Genomic DNA, 17,063 nt, shown 5'->3' with positions numbered 1-17,063 from the left:
CCTATGAGTCACCTTGGAAGCACTGGTCGCTAAAATAAAGAACAGCCAAGAGTGGGGCCATGAGGTAACAGGCGACGACGACGACGATGTCTGCTGCCAGGTTTTTCAATCGACGGCAAACATCGTTTTCGCTTGCGTCGGTTTCCCTTCGGTCGGTGCGATGCTCTGATGGAAGGTGAGTTGAAAGACTTTCAAATAAACACCATATAGATGCAGTTTGATGTTGTAGTTGTTGTTTAGTGGGTGTGGGCACACGTGAACGCTGGCAACTTGCTTCCCCACATGGTGGCGGGGGTAGAGTGTGGCCAAGTGGCCAAGTGGCCCTCGTCGCTTCAGTCTGTGCTGGGACGCTCAGCAGCAAGCTGCTCCACGCTGGCGCTTCTCTCCGCGTTTGCCTTTTGCTATAGAGGTGTGTACTCGACCTTTGGAGTGTTAGGCCTCACGAAGCAAGGTCTAGTGTTTTCAAGGGTGTGATGAGAGCTAGTGGGTGATTTATCATTCCTGTTTGGAGAGGAGAGAGAGGCCTTGGAGGAAAGGAATAGGAGGAGGAGGAGGTTTTGGTGGAGTGGTAGTAGTGTGTGGATGTGCCTCCCTCCACCTCCTCCACCACACCACCACCAGTTGGTTGCTGCTGCCTCGCCCGGCGAAGAGCCACTTTGACCGGCATTTGCCAACTTTACGGGAGAAAAAAGATTTTATATTTTAATGACCAATGTTTCATAACGAATTCATACTCACAAGCAACTGCCCCCGTCATTCGCTAAAAGCAGATGGATTCGGTGCACAATTGCTAGCACGTTGTTGCCGCAGCGTCGTGCGCTCTTAAGCCAATTACGATGCGACGCACTCAATCAATAATGTATTTTGGCAGCCGTCGAAATTTGATATTTTATTTTGCCATGTGATTCCTGTAAACTTGGTAATTTGTTGTTTAGTAGTTTAGTAGGCCTAGTGGGCGAGGCGGTGGTAGTGGTTGTGAGGTGGGTGTTATAGGCCTATAACGGCGGTGAGTGCTCCCACCTCCCTCCTCCACCTGGGTTGGACAACAGGCCGAAGGTGAAATGATCATTCATATATATAATATTATTCCCAAAAGTCACCTTCGATCTGATGCGCAAGAATCCAGAAAAGTTTCAAAAATTTCCTTCTTAATAAATCCTGAATTTGACGCAATATGGGTGAGGCGTCTATGCAATATTTTGTCTTAATTTTATGATTCAGTTTCTTTTCGTGTTTGAAAAAGTGTATTTTTAGAAAGTGAAAAGTATGCATTAGTTAATAAAGTAAAAAATAAAAAAAACATTCCCCAAGTGACACATGTACAGTGGTCGTAAGTTTACTAATTGCTGTGTCGGCTTAAGAATAATAGGCCTATGTCCTGTGCAGTATAATTTGCTGTTTCATGTTCAATTTCAAAGTATATCCCTTGAAGAAGAGAGAAAAGTACAAAATACGGTGATAAAGCCATTTCCCAAATTTATGCTCAAATAATTGGTTATGTATTTTATTGTCATCATGTGCTGATTCAATGGTGACAAAAGTTGAACCCTTAGCTAAGGTGTTAGAGACGATAAGAATTATAATGAAAAAAAAAAAAAAGAGTATTAGATCGCTTTAGAGCTGATTGCCATTTTTTTTGTCTTGTATGTGTAGAAATAGTTTTGGATTGGTCCCCCATGTATGTATGTATATATTTAGAGTTACAGTAGCGCCCTGTACCCTCCCATAGTTTGTGCTTGCGTATGTTTTTTTTTAATGTGCATGAATTTATTTGCCTAAATGCATTTCATGAATTTATTTATGCCACATTTTTTCGATTGTTGTCTTAATTTTCCTTGTTTATGCGACGCCGCATCTGGACCAAATATTGATGTGAGCTGTCAGTGACGGCTCATGCTATGTCAAAGCTTTTTTTTTTTTTAATGTCGATTCCTCCAGCTCTCTGCGCCTCTCATGTCACAAGGCTTTGTAAACCTTTTTCCCAGAGTCCTCCATTTTTGTAAAAATGCATTTGCCATTAAACGCAAGCTGGATTGCTCTCCAGCGAGTATACAGCGCCTTTTTGTATTGCCGCAGATCACTTTTTGCCTTTTAAAAAGTCATAGAAATAATTCTCGAAAATGCCATTTCTTGTTTTAGGAATCTTAACCTGAGCTTTCTATCTTGTCTATTCCTTTGGGTCGACCTTCCAAGTTTGTGATGGACTGGAAGGATTTCAATAGGCTTCCAGTTGAGCTTCAAAATACATTTCCACAGAATTTTTTTGTAAATCTCTTTCTGTAGAGTATATCACTTCAAGTAGCTATGACCTTGAGGTCATTCTATGTCAAGTGGCATGTTGGGTTTCTTAGTGTCATGTTCCCAAGTTTCAAGCTTTTCAGCGGAGGCAACAAAGGTAGGATGGAACCATTTCGTTGAGTGATGTTTAAATTATTTTTTTAAGTGTGATTACCAATTTTCATAAGAATGACTGTTGTCTGCACATGATATTTGTGTGAAAGTATTGCTATTATTTATGTACTGGATTATCATTTTTATTCTACTGCTTAATGGATTGGAATGCATGGTTTCTATGTTTCATTTAACTTTCATGAAAGTGCTGATCCCTAACAGTTCATTGTTTTAACGTCCTTTTCTTGTGATATATTCGGAAACGTTTCCTTTATATTCCTGCACCAACATTTATTTTATGTTATTGTGGTAGATATTCTTTTAGATTTCCACAGATCATTTCCATTGATGATGATTTTGAAAAACATGTGCACTGGCATATACTTTTGATCTCTCGACGCCGCCGATTATTTGACACATCCGGGGATCGCATTCGGCGATGATTATCCATATGGTAATGTCACAGGAAGACAACGCAGTTTTTCTCTTCATATTCTTAGACATATGGTTACAGAATGTTGCGTTATTAATAGCCAGACGTTGTCAGACATAGATAAGTTGATCATATACGAGACAGTAGCTATATGGGTTAATACCGTTTTCCAGCAGCACTGGATTCAGAGTCGTAATTTAAGTAAACAGCTGTTTGGTCACCGATGCTTTTTTTTTTTTTTTTTTTAATGAATTCCGTCCATGGAAAAAGTTTGTGCTTTCATTCCCTATGATCTCTTATACGAGTAGCATTATACGTGTATATATATATATATATATATATATATATATATATATATATATATATATATATATATATATAATATGCATATATATATATATATATATATATATATATATATATATATATATATATATATGTGTTTTATATTAATGTTATCTGTATGGTTGTATGTATGTTATTGTGGGCACTGCATCAAACCTGCAGAGTAAACTAATTTTATATCCCTGCCATCATTTCCTATGACAGAAATTGAATATGAGTTTGTCTTGGTGGTGTTTAAAAGCAATGGCAGTGCATATGTAAGTTTTTTCTCACTGGCGATAGATAGATACAAGGATGAATGAAAAAATCACATCAATAGAGGGCATTTAGGGTTCTTTTGAGCGCTGCCTGAATTGCAAGGTGAATGCAGTCTATTCAGCTGCGGCCAGCCTCAAGATCAATCAGCGCACGAAACGTTTCGGGTGTTGTATAGCGTTATCCGTCATCAGAACATAACAAGAAAATTGCATTTTTTTTTTTTTTTTTTACATCAATGTGGAACAATCTTCGAATCATTTGTGTGTGTGTATATATATATATATATATATATATATATATATATATATATATATATATATATATATATATGTGTGTGTGTGTGTGTGTGTGTGTGTATATTGTGTGGATGTGTGTGTGTGTCTGTGTTTATGTTTACCAATGCTAAGTCTACACACACACACATGCATATATATATATGTGTGTGTGTGTGTGTTTGGGTGTGTTTATGTTTAGCAATGCTAAATCTACATTAGTTTTTATTGCACCATGTTAATTTTTGAAACGTGTGTCACTATGTTACAGTATAATTTTCATGGACATACTTTAGAGTTTGTAAATCATATGATGAGAAGGCTATACCACCGGTTGGGAAAATATAAGTCTGCGTTGCATTTCGCATGAATAGTGATTGCCACCATTGCAATAAACAAACTTTGGACGACGACGCAATATGACTTCGTTCGAGTGTGGCGTTTGCGTTGCAGGTTACCCAATATAGATACGATGATAGCGGTCATCTTAGTGTTAGAACTAGTAACCTCATTGCTATCTTTTAATCCCTGGTCATTACGGTGTATTTATATTTCACTCTTATTGCTGATATACTGGATACTTTTCTGTTCAGAAACTGATTTTGGGTACACATTTAAAAAAAGATTCCTTTCGATCTTGTCAATCTTTTTTATTGGAAAAATGCGAGACTAATGTATTGTTATCATTATCGAAAATAATACTTGGATTACGCTAGTATCACGAGTAGTTCTTATGACCGTCATTATATGGTTATTTTGCCATCTTTTTAATACTTTTATGCTGTCTTTATGTTTTTCTTACTGAATCATGTTTCCGTCCCGTCCGTACTCTGACTTCCTCTTGGGACAAAAGGTCATGATTGAAAGCTTTACAATTCGTCAGTGATGTGCTGTGGCAGGCGACATTCTCTCTCTCTCTCTCTCTCTCTCTCTCTCTCTCTCTCTCTCTCTCTCTCTCTCTCCATTCTGTACATTTCTGAAGATAAAAGTCACATTTCATAATTGATGCACTAGACAAAGATTGGACATTAAATTTATGTGAACAAATATCGGGTAACTTTCTTCAGGGGGTACGGAGCCCATTTGTCCTTTTTACCATCAGAATGATTTACTGTGCCAAATTAAATCAGTTATTGACCTTTTTATTTTTACAGCTATTGTGTTCCTTTCAAGCGTGAAAAACAAATTTTGAAAACAAACAGTGAAAGCCATTGGCATATGTCTGTTTTATAAACGGAGCTGAGATGTCCGAGGTTGATTCTCACCTGTTATATGGACGACACTAAATTCAGCATTCATATTTGTCCCCCGCCCATCATGGTCTCTTAAACATTCCATCGACGCGACTCTCGAATAGGGAGCCTCCTCTCTCTCTCTCTCTCTCTCTCTCTCTCTCTCTCTCTCTCTCTCTCTCTAGTTCACGTTGGTCAAAATGTCGTACATGGTTATTCAAACACAGACGTTCCTTCCTCCTCAAGATTTATCGTTCTTTACATTTGCCTTTCATTGTTATCACCGTCTTATCGCGGTTATCACGTCATTATCTCGTGAAATCGCAAATCCACCACCTCAAGTTAGTTAGCTTTATTGGCGTTCAGCTGCCTTTATTGACATCTAACCTGACTCCAGTCGCTGCCAAACTTGCCGCCTTTGACACCTCCCGACCAACCCATTAGCATTAAGGGGTGTTGTGAGCTTCCTGGTCTCCATAAGGGTGTTGGAGTGTCTCGGGATACTTTGCTGCCTGTTTTTACGTGCATCCGCCATTATGCTATCGTAGAACATTATGCAGTCGTTTCCAGATAGATGATTAATTTCTTCAGAAATAATTCTTAAGTTTTAAAATGAAAGGAAATTTGTTGGAGCTAGAACTCCTATTCCTCATAGTAGCAAAGAAGAAAAAAAAGCCCTAGGCGGCAAGTTATTCGTTGCAAATAGAATTTTACTTTTCCTCAGTTTTTTTTTTTTTTCTAATTTTCAACAGGCACTGAAATGGTGGATTACAAGTCTGACCGTCGTCAGGCGATGTTTGTTTTTATAGGAGTACTGTCTAGCGGTATAAGTAAAGTGGAGAACGTAAAAACAAAACTTATGTAAATGAATAATATGCAGCTAAAAGTATATCCTCAGTATGAATACTCAAAATGGAAAGATAGGAAAACGTGTTTATATCTGTCTGTTTATGCAGCAAATGAATCAAAACTCCTGGCATTTAAATACAGTGGCATAACCCAGGCTTAGTGAGAGTGTTGGTTATATGGACCGAGACCCGACAGAAAGCACCAAGGTGTGGCAATGAGTTAAGGTGCATCATTACTTAATTATGAGAACATCATAAGGTTAAGATCTCGATCGCCACCAGCTTCGCACAAAAAGGAGAAAATGACGATTTTAACAATGAATCTTGCTAAGCGATAGGTAATACACGATTAGGTTCTTGCTAACAATCAGTAGCCTATTGTGAGTCCTGTCATTCACTTTGTCACATCGTACGGAACGTATCTAGAATAAACCTGTTTATCGTTTACGTGGCTGTGGTATCATTTCAGAAAAGGACCCTCGATAAATCATTGATCTTGCAGGGTGGTAGGTGTTAGTTTCAGGTACGGCGTTCATGGATATTCTTTTTTGTTATGTTGCCGTCATGTGCTGCGCTGATCCTAGTTAGGCTGCTTACACACAGCTTTTCATCCCTTGTCAACAGTTGCAGCGTAAAATCTTTCCATATTTTAAATTTTGTGCCTTTGTTAGTGACCCAGACTTACACTCACGCGCACACACATACATATATGCCCTTAGTGAGGTTAGTTACCCCCCCCCCGTTGTAACCCACAACAGTCAACCATTAAAACTTTAAGGTTTTAATGGAGCCCACCTATCTACTCGGCCTCGCCTTGGAATTGAACTGGGTCTTCTCACTTTGCAGTCGAGGGTGCTACCAGTTACACTTTTCTATTTTGTCATTTAAAGGGATTCTCAGTAAGTCTTTTGGGGTTGGGGTTACTGGTCATGTTCCCTTCTCCAACCGGGTGACAATCTAAACAGTTGACCAACTATCAGGTATATACGTTATTGATTAGACAGACGGATACACATTATTAACTCAGTTCACAGGAATGAAACATGGAACACACACATACACATATATGTGTGTATGTGTGTGTGTGTGGTAGACTGCTGGATTTGCGTGGTCCGTCGTTCGACCTCTGTCTTGACGTCCACCATTCGACCGTGATATAAATGGGTAAGGGCGCCGGATCGAGAAAAGGGTATGCAGACAGAAACTTCATCTCAAGAGACATCCTGAAACTTTGAAGGCTCTGTCCTTTTTGCACAACGTACTTAAAAAGGAAAAGGTATATGTATATATATATATATATATATATATATATATATATATATAATATATATATATATACATTGTATATATACTGTACATATATGTATGTATGTATATATATATAATATTGTATATGTATGTGAATGTGTATATATTACGAGAAGTGAAGAAGTAATAACAACACCAGGACATAGGTTTAAGGTTTGAGAAAAATAAATGATGAATTGGAGGCGTTACAAGTGAATGAAGATGTTAAGGTCCAATTTGCCTTGTACAGCGGGCAAATGAAAAGCTGCTTTTCAGTTCAGCGCCCCAGGAAGAAAATTGTTTGCGAAATCCAATAACGCGTTTCAAGTGGTCGGTAATGACATAAGCAGTAGCAAAGTTATTAAACTTGGAGGATGATAGATGTACTTCGATGTGTGACAGAGTCTCATGGTTGCTTTTCAACTGCACAACCTGAAAGATTTCGATATATGCTGTTACTCTCAAAGAGGAGTTCGCCATTTTCAAAGGGAAAGAGAGAAAAAAAAAGAAAACGCTTTGTTTGTCTTAAGAAGAAAGGTTCTTCGTGTTTTCAGAAGGAAAAGGCAAATTGTGTTTTCAGGGGAATGAAAAATCCATTGTTCAAGAAAACTCTTTGTTTGCATTCAAAAGAAACGAAAATGCCTCGTTTATGGTGTACTTGAGTAAGGACGAAGATATCGTATCCACGATACTGAATGAGGGGAAGTATATCTTTGTATTTTCTATAAAGTTCGGGGTTCTTACAAAAGCATTAAGTCATATAGTGTGATAATTCACTTACAGTAATTTGGGAAAGTTCATTCTCAGATACAAGCGACAGTCGGTATTGATTAACAAAGTAAGGGTCAATGAGTAAAATCAGATGCGTCGACGAGACGCCACTCGTCTAATAATTGCAGTCATAGGAAGTATAGGTGATGGATGGAGATTGGCAGGTCTCATCCCAAAAAAAGGAAGATTTTAGTAGGGCCACTTATCTGATGCTGCAGTGTCAGGGCGTGGGTCTGATCTGAGCGTTGCATGGGTGAGGAGATGAGTCAAGGTACCCAAGAGGATGGTATAAGACGGCGTGAGGAGGGCGGTGGACTCCCCGGGTGCTGGTGATTACTTAGTGGAGCACCACGTCATGCCTCGCCGGCTTACCCGAATTTTATCGTTTTCTACATTTTTCATGCGCGTTGCACTGGTTATGGGATTGAAATCTTCCACGCAAGCTTCGACGGAAACAAGTTTACTTACAAGGCAGTTTTTCTTTTTACTGAAGACTGTATGTATGAGAGAGTTACCTTGATCCCAGAAAATCAACATGGGCGTGGTGATGGGTAGGTGTCCATTTCAAGGACCACGCCCATGTTAATTCAGCGTTATCCTCTTGTGCATTAGATAATATTTACAAGGTGCCTTGCGTATGATTGTTCTTATGGGCAGTGTTATGGCTAGCAAATTCAGTTTTACTGCTGTCGTGAGTGCGGAAGCTTGTAACTTATTATATAATAATTTCCAATCCAGCGATAGTGAAGGGAACAAAAAGATTTCTGTGATGCACGCGCGCGCGCACACACATTTATATATATATATATATATATATATATATATATATATATATATATATATATATATATATATATATATATATATATATATATATATATATATATATATATATATATATATATATATATATATATATATATATATATATATATATGTATTGCATTTCTCAAATCGGTATTGTCCTTTGGAATTTCTGCTTGCATGTTATAAAAGTTAACATTTAACGTTATTATTATTATTGGGTACAAAATATCTTTCTGAATGAACCACGCTTGTCAGAACTTGCGCCATTGTTAGATGCAGCAAAAATGCTTTTGTGTGTATCTCATACATTGTTGTGTGAGGAGGGGGTCGCTTGTGAAGCTCAGAGGAATGGTCGCGCATACCGCTACATCAGTCCCGCTCTTCTCCCCCACCTCTCCCTCTCTTTATCCCCCCCTCCCTTCTCCATGTGAGCTTTTATCTATCTGCACGGTCCGGAAACGGACAGATAACGCCACATCCTGTCATTTCAAAACCGTTCTCTAATGCCTCAGAAAACTCGATCCCTGAGGAGTTAGTATCATTCAAATATAGAAAATAAAATGAGGTCTGTAACGAATAGCATAATTTATATATATATATATATATATATATATATATATATATATATATATGTACACACATATATATATATATGTACACATATATATATACACATATATAACCTCCAGGATAGTGATCAGTTAGAAATATTATAGCTTACATAATTGTGGTTTTGCATGTCATCATCATCGTAGTAGTGATGAAAATTTCAGTAAATAAATAATTGTTTCTTTCATAGAGAGAATAACTATCGTTGTTTTCTTCCTGTTAAACTTACCGCAAAATGTGTAATTTGGGTGTTACAGGTTCCATGTTACAGATCCCGAGTAAAGACACGAGTTTCAATCATAATATATTGTATAATGCGAGGTACCATTATTTTTTGGTGTGTCGTCATTACTTTAACCCTTAATATTATCAGTGAATTTAATTTAGAGCGAGGCATTAGGTTGTAACTTGCATGAGGGTTTTACTCATCCGTCCCTCTTCTTGTGCGTTGGTACTTCGGAGAATTCACCAAGTGTCGGGGACTGTTAGTTTCTGGGGAGGAGAAGAGCCGTGTAAGTCTCGAGGTAAAGAGGGTTTTTCCAAGTGGGTAATCAAGATTAGGAACGTCATCGTATCCCTCCGATGTTTCTTCCTCGGCTGTGGTAGTGCCTCAGCATTCGTGTTTTATATACGTTTGAGGTTGGAGAGAACAGAAATCAACACTGGCATGCTCTTAATCTCCTCCTCCTCATCCTCCTCCTCCACCACCACCAAACCCCTCACCCCCTTTCTCCGCCTCTTCGTACTGCTGGTGATACATGTTGCTTTTTGGATGAAGCTCATCTCATGCTCGGTGGAATGTGAGCAAGAGACTTTCTAAAATGCATCTCTCTCTCTCTCTCTCTCTCTCTCTCTCTCTCTCTCTCTCTCTCTCTCTCTCTCTCTCTCAATCCATTTTCCACTGCACTTAATGAGGGGCAGTTTTGACGTTCCTTCTTTTGTATTACGGAGATAATGGAATCAAATAGATGTCGAGTCCTCGGGAGAAATGTAACTTGTGCTGAATGTGGAGTAATTATGGTTCCGTCCCTCTTAAAACTAAAATGTAGCTTATTTAGATGGTCTGTTTTATTCTTGCTTCGGGTTTCCATGTGAAATTTTGTTGGGTTTTTATACATGCAAAAGGTGGGGTAGGGGAGAGCTCCCTCGCGCGCGCGCCCGCGAGAGAGAGAGAGAGAGAGAGAGAGAGAGAGAGAGAGAGAGAGAGAGAGAGAGAGAGAGAGAGAATGTCTTCATCATTTGGCTAAGTAGAATAAAAAATGTTTGGTTAATTTTCCGATAGCATTCATTTGTCCGTGTAGCCTCTCCTGCTTTGTAGACAGCCAGTATGAAACGTATCGAAAAATTAAGAATATAACTGTCTACTGCTTTAGTGACGTCAACAAAATAATACTCCTGGAGAAGTTAGAATTCGATAAGCTGGAGTTTCTTGTCTAGTTTCGTAGAAATAAGGTTCTCTGTAGACTGAGTCCTTTTATGTATTTAGGATCCGATCTTCATATTGTGTCTCTCTATCTCCTACTCTCGGAGGGCTCCGTATGCTCCCTCCTCCTCCTCCCCAAGTTGTCTCCATTAGGACCTTCTGCATCCCAAGTGCATTATGCTAATATCATTTATAAGCCAATGTATCCTTCATATAGTATGATATTGCACTGCCTCTTCCCTTATGGTGCGAGCGCCATCTTTGGTAGCAACATAACCTTCATTATAGAGACTGCTGCTGTATTCATTATTCTGGTTATGGTGGTCGTGGGTGTTTGTATTGTGATTATTGTTTTTGTTATTACTGACATTTGTCGTTGCGATTTTATTGTCATTGATGCAGCTTCGTGTGAAATACCTTTATGATGTATGTCATGTTCGGTTCAGTAAAATCTTTCTTTATTAAGTATTGTATCGTCGGATATTGATTTATACTGTAGCTAGAACACCCAGCCGAACATATATTCAGCGTTTACCCAAGTTTATTCAAAATCTTGATATGTATATATTGATTCAGGGTAATTTGGAGGTTGGAAAAATGAAGACGTGTATATTTATTAACGTGCCATTGTTTTAATTAATTATCCGGTCACAGTGCATGCTAATGAAGCATCGAAAAATTAAAGGAACACAGGTTGTCTTGTTCTTCTATAGTTTAAAGCGTGGTTCATTCAGTCTTCTTAAATAATGACAAAGCTTTCTGTTGGGACTTCGTATGGATGACGCTGAATGCCGCAGCATTCTCCCTATTTATCGATCCTGCTCTTAACTTTCACATTTTTCTGCTATGGTTGATGTTTGGGCATATTAGTAACTGTTTCTATTATAGGCATTGGATGACTGTTGTTATTTAGATTTCAGAGATGTGGTTTTGTCCCATGTAATTTATCATTTGGAAAATACCTCTTTGAAGTTAAGTGGGTATATGGTATGGCAAGAGCGTATTACATATGTAATGTATTATAGAGTACTAAATAGTACCCCACGAGAGGCGTGGGACGACAAAAGAGGTTTTGGGTCTGCCTCTCCGTCATGGACTAGCTTAGTGCCAAGGTCCTTTCGCCCTTTGGGGCCTAGGGAGGTCGTGGAAGCGTCGAGAGTTGAGGAGTATAGTTTCTGGGGAAGGGAAGTGGATAGATCTTGACTCCCTTTAGAAATGTGGGCGGGGTCATGGCAGGGGTCAGGATAATGCTGCCCACGCGACGCGACGGCTATAATGTGACCTTTGCCCCGTCCCATCTAACGTAGACTCCCTCCCCCTATTTCTGTCATTCTTGGTTCTCCTTTTACTCGTGCGCCCTAGAGTATTCACTTCGCTGGTAGTTGTTTTTCTCCAATTTTTAAAGTTGAGAACATTCTACTCGTGGATTGTCATCTCCAGGTGCGCTCTCACATGCACATGCGAAGCGCCTAATACATCAAGGCTACTTTCACCTAAGAAATCGTTGTGTGGTCGTAATATTTTACGTTTAATTTCGAGCGACGGTGAAGATTAACCAGTGTAATTCAAGTTTCGTGTGGGAGGGTCGAGTTTACCGACTCGCATGAATAGACCTTTATATAGCTGGGAGATGATTATCAATTAGTCATTAACTTTTAGTGCAAGATACTAGTGGTCTTTGTTACTAGTTTTACAGTGATATTATGATAACCGACCCAAGGTCTTTATGCGAAATTTTATTTTTCGAATGATTCGGAGTGGTTGTGAACAATATTGTGATTGTAAATTATGTGTATGTGTGTGTTTGTATGTATGTATATATGTATATGGATGGTTTTTTGCATCAATGTCTTCTTTCGTTTAAACTAAATACCATGGGAAGGGTACCTTATATGATTTGTCATGTGCTAATTTCGGTGTGTACAGTGGTTCTTTGAAGAATCAGGTAATGTAGTTTGTGTAGCTATACTTTTGAAATGTTTAATTTTTTATCATATCATTGAGAGTGGGTAATTATTGAAGTTTTTTTTAATCCAGAATGATTTTTTGTTAGTTCAGAGTTTAAATAATTCTTTTGTACGAGTATGTAAATGCCAAACATTAGCTCAGTGTTTATCGAATAAACTTGGACCTGATTTTGCACATAAGTCAGTGAGATAAAATTTTATAATCTCAAAGGCTTGCCGATTCATTTCCAAAAAAAGTAAGGAATTAATTTTGTGGAGATAGGAAGGTAATCAGTGACAGATCAAACAACTTATCTTATTATTCTGATTCTTTGTATAACTGACAGATTTCAGTCGGAGCCTCAGTGATTAAAAAATAATGTCGAGTTTTGGATGGTTTGTTCTTAAGTAAAAATGCCGTTAATTTTGATCTAAATTGTTTCCGTGAATGGTTCTAAAATAGTGTGATTGTTAGGAATAAAAGTCTGATTTTTGCATTGATCGTAAAATTAGTCTTGATAGGCAACGGATTGCTTTATATACAGCCTTTTGTGGGCAACTACTACTCATTGAATATCCATACTGGTGTTGGTTAAATTCTGTTAAATTCTGCTTATAGTGTCTGGATGAATTGTGACTCAGTACTACTACTAATGTACGTTGCTTAGAGCCGAGTGACCGTTGGATTCGTCAATAAGGAACAGTATATTATTCTGCTGAATTGAGAACATGGGCTGGTTTACAACAGTGGCTTTGTATGTGCATTCGGGTAAGTCGTTAAATGAAAAGAAAAATCCGGTATTTTTGTAGTTTAAGGCACTCGACCTTCCATAAAGTAGAACGATATAGTTTGTTTGGTCGCTTGAAGCCCCACAATAAATGATAGTTTTCGAACAAAATCGGAAAACCATCAGGAGATTTTATCTTTTGACGTTTATTTATGTCAGTGTAGAGTAAATTACTTTATTGGTCTCTTTTTGCCATCGGCTTAATTGTGCTTTATGCAGTTTCTCGTAAAGAATGTACAGCAGAGATGGTACAAATAAGGTAATTGGGTCAGTGTTGGTAATGTCTAATGTGGTTGGCTGTAAAGATAAGATATACATAATCCGAATAGGAGGAAGTCGTTTATCTGGTTGGAGTTTGCGAGCTGTCCACGAATGATGCGTTACAATAATCCGGAGAGCATGTAATGACGCTTCATTGCAAAGTATTCACTGTACAGTATAGTAAGCTCGTCTTTGATAAGGAATGGTGGTGAAGGTAGAGCGATGCAAGCAGGTTAGCTGACGGACTATCACGGATCTGTGTGAAGAGCGATTAGACCTTGGAAGTCATCAGGAATTTCTCTATCATGGCCGGACTTAATCTTGCCAATGTGGTCTAGAGTCACGTCTTCGGACGTAAGAGTAGCACGTGACACCTTTGTGTGCTGGACGAAAAAGGGGTGGGGGCCGGGTAGATTGGAATGATACGGGGCTCACGGTATTGGAGAGATTGGGAGAATCACCCCGCTGAAAGTGAAGAAAGAAAACACAAAACAGTAGGATATATCTAAAAGAAATTTAAAGTGAGATACATAGAATTGTAAGTACAACGCCGTCAGAAAGTTCCGGGCTTTACCGAAATGCAAGAGTGGGAGAGGGAGAGGGAGAAGGGGAGAGAGAGGCCCGGAGGTAAACTTTGTGGGTGGGTGGCAGTGTCTGTCATGCTGTCCGGCCGCCAGCTGCACAATCCTGCCGTCTGGACTGTCCAACACGCCCTCCCGCCCCCTGTTTGCTTCTGCCCGTCTCCATGCCTCCTCTTCCCTCCACCCCCTTTCTCTTACCCCTCCGGAAACCTCTACCCTGATCCCTCGCGTAACATCCCACACTCTTACTTCTGCATGACACTTACCTTGCTACGGTTACCTCTTGTCCCTCTTCCTTTAATTTTGTGATTGTTTGTCTGATTCTGTATCTTCTTTATCTTTATTCTCCTCAAGGTTATTACTATAAGGAAAGGGTCTCTTATTTTGCAAGCTGATGTATTTATTTTTGCCCAGTTGCTTTTGATGATGGTGGGACAGATAGGTTTTAGTTGAATAAATTTAGTCTCTTTGTATTAGGATGTTTACTGCCATGATTTGTGCCGTACGTGTAGGTTACATATCTTACACACAATGATAAAAAATTATTTTGTGTTCTTACCGTGAAAAATATTCTTATAGCCCCTCCTTGGCGGTATTTTGCCACTTTTCTTGATTTGAAAATTTACGTACATATATATATATATATATATATATATATATATATATATATATATATATATATATATATATATATATATATATATATATATATATATATATATATATATATATATTTTTAAAGGTAAAAGTGAAAAATATTTTTTAACTTTGGAAATTCCCTGTTGTAGCCGTACGAAGAGTAACGCTACCAAGAAGTATTATGACTTATGACATGAGCAGCCTTTTTCGAGCGTGGAGTGGGTGAAAGGCGAGAGAGGCAAAGACGTAGTAAGAACCGTCAAGGAATGGAAAGGGGAGTAAGAAGGGAAGAGAAAAGGTGGGTGGTGTTCCCGTGAAAGAAGGAAGGTATAGTAGAGGTGTTTGTGGGGTAGGGATCCAAGAAGAGGAGAAAGAAGGAGAAGAAAGGAGTAGGGCGGAGATGAGTCATACCCGTTTCCAGCCTCCTCCAACATCACCTCACCCCTTCCCATGTTTCTCGCTTACGAATGCCAACCGTTAATCTCTCCCTTCTAACCGTTATTATTAAGTACATTTTGTAAGTCACGGTTGAATTATATAATTTCTCACAAACCCTACTTGCCGGAACAACAACTTCATTTTAACTTGAGATGAGAACATGTGAAAAAGTCTCAAGATTTTGTGTCTTCTTGGAATTCATTTGAGTGTCTCGAAAAATTCGTTCAACATCGCACCGCAATATTCATAGCACATGAGACGGGCGAGAAGAGGACAGTGCTGGTTTAAAACGAGGCTAAGAGTGATAATAAGTGGAGATTTGTGTGGCGTTGGCTGTTCCCGTGTAGCAGCTGCTCAGCTGCAGCAACAGCAGCGTAGAAATCTAGGGTAGCCAAAGTGTTGCAATGAGTTAGATGGATGGCCTCATGTGACTACTAACCCTAAGCTTTGTCACGTTGCTCTTCTTCTTCGTCTTCCTCTTTCTTCTTCTTCTTCTTCTGTATATTACGGGGATGGATTTCTTCGGTCTGTTGTGAAAGTTCTCTGTATTGGTAGAAGTGTGCTACGCGGCTATTGTTTGAAAGCGAGCTGATAAATTAGATTCAGATATTCGTTGTAATTTCAGATGAATCAAGAAAGAACAAATCGAATTTTGTAACAGTTTGATTTGCAATAATGTATCATAATCGCATGCCTGTGCTTTTACACGGTGCTCTTGGAGCGTGTGTTAACAACACGATGTAAAGTGTATCTTCACTTCAATGGTCGACACTTCAGAAGCCTCTTCTTTTTCTTCCAGTCGAATGTTATTTGAAAAAACGCTCCTTGATCTCAATGGGACTCTAACATAACCGCCACCTTTTTGAAGCGATTCTTAGTTCGACCATTGTGTTCATTTAATTGGAATGTTCAAGACTTTTGCCGCAACAGTGGTCGTTGGTGGTTGATTGCGCAATGGACTTTTGTCCGAGGTGATCCAAAACGGAAGGCCTTTGTGTGGCGCTTGTTCTTCAAGAGCAACAACTGAGTGTGTGTGTGTGTGTGTTTTGTACACCAGCCCGCTGAGACTGGATTATAACATGGGATAAGATCGTCTAGTTGTTGTACCGTTCGGCAGGTTACCTTTACAGCCCTTGTGTTCTTCACCTGTCTGGCGGCGGCCGCCGCCACTACCTCGTGTTACTAGACAGCCTTGTCTCTTTCGCTTTAAATTTTCGCCCATGGAACGCCTGCTTTAGGGTTGTCTGTCCTCTCCCTTCCTCCTCCCCCTCCGTCTCCCCTTTCTATTTCCCCTTTTATCTATTTCAGTTAATTCCAAGGTGTTATAGTGCAGACGCAAGGGATAAACTCTGAAACGGATTGGTTTTTTTAATATTTTTTTTTTTTTATTTTATATATATATATATATGTATCATTACTTTTTTTTTTTGCTGCTGCACACCACACGTGTAGGGTCTATGACGTAATATTTTGCTAGCCTTACTTGGAGTGAGAGAGAACGTGATGTTAATAATCCTCCTATAGGACGTCAGAGATATTCGATACTTTTTCCCTCCCCTTCGTGTAAAACTGCTGCTTCCTTCCCCTCCTAGCCAACCCACCAACCCTTCCAGAACCTTCCCTCTAACCACCCCTCCGCAGTCTCTCTCTCTCTCTCTCTCTCTCTCTCTCTCTCTCTCTCTCTCTCTCTCCATGCATACGTACTGAAGCAACGCCAGCGCTATCCTCTACAAA

At 39.1% G+C, this 17,063-nt stretch overlaps 1 protein-coding gene across 19 annotated transcripts in view; it reads left to right on the top strand.

Moving 5' to 3' along the window:
- Positions 1 to 250: 250 nt before the first annotated feature.
- LOC136838808 (protein muscleblind-like) overlaps positions 251 to 17,063 on the top strand; it is a 496,719-nt gene continuing 479,906 nt past the window's right edge. For 6 of the 19 annotated variants that reach the window (XM_067104414.1, XM_067104411.1, XM_067104416.1 and 3 more), the window contains exon 1: positions 252 to 409. The gene's annotated coding sequence lies outside the window, so the exon portion shown is untranslated. The other 13 variants (XM_067104408.1, XM_067104405.1, XM_067104402.1 and 10 more) reach the window with 6 other exon arrangements.

This window comes from Macrobrachium rosenbergii, chromosome 5, assembly GCF_040412425.1.
Source record: "Macrobrachium rosenbergii isolate ZJJX-2024 chromosome 5, ASM4041242v1, whole genome shotgun sequence".
NCBI lineage: Eukaryota > Metazoa > Arthropoda > Malacostraca > Decapoda > Palaemonidae > Macrobrachium > Macrobrachium rosenbergii.
Note: the sequence above shows the minus strand (reverse complement) of the source record. Positions and strands in the feature narration are given on the sequence as shown.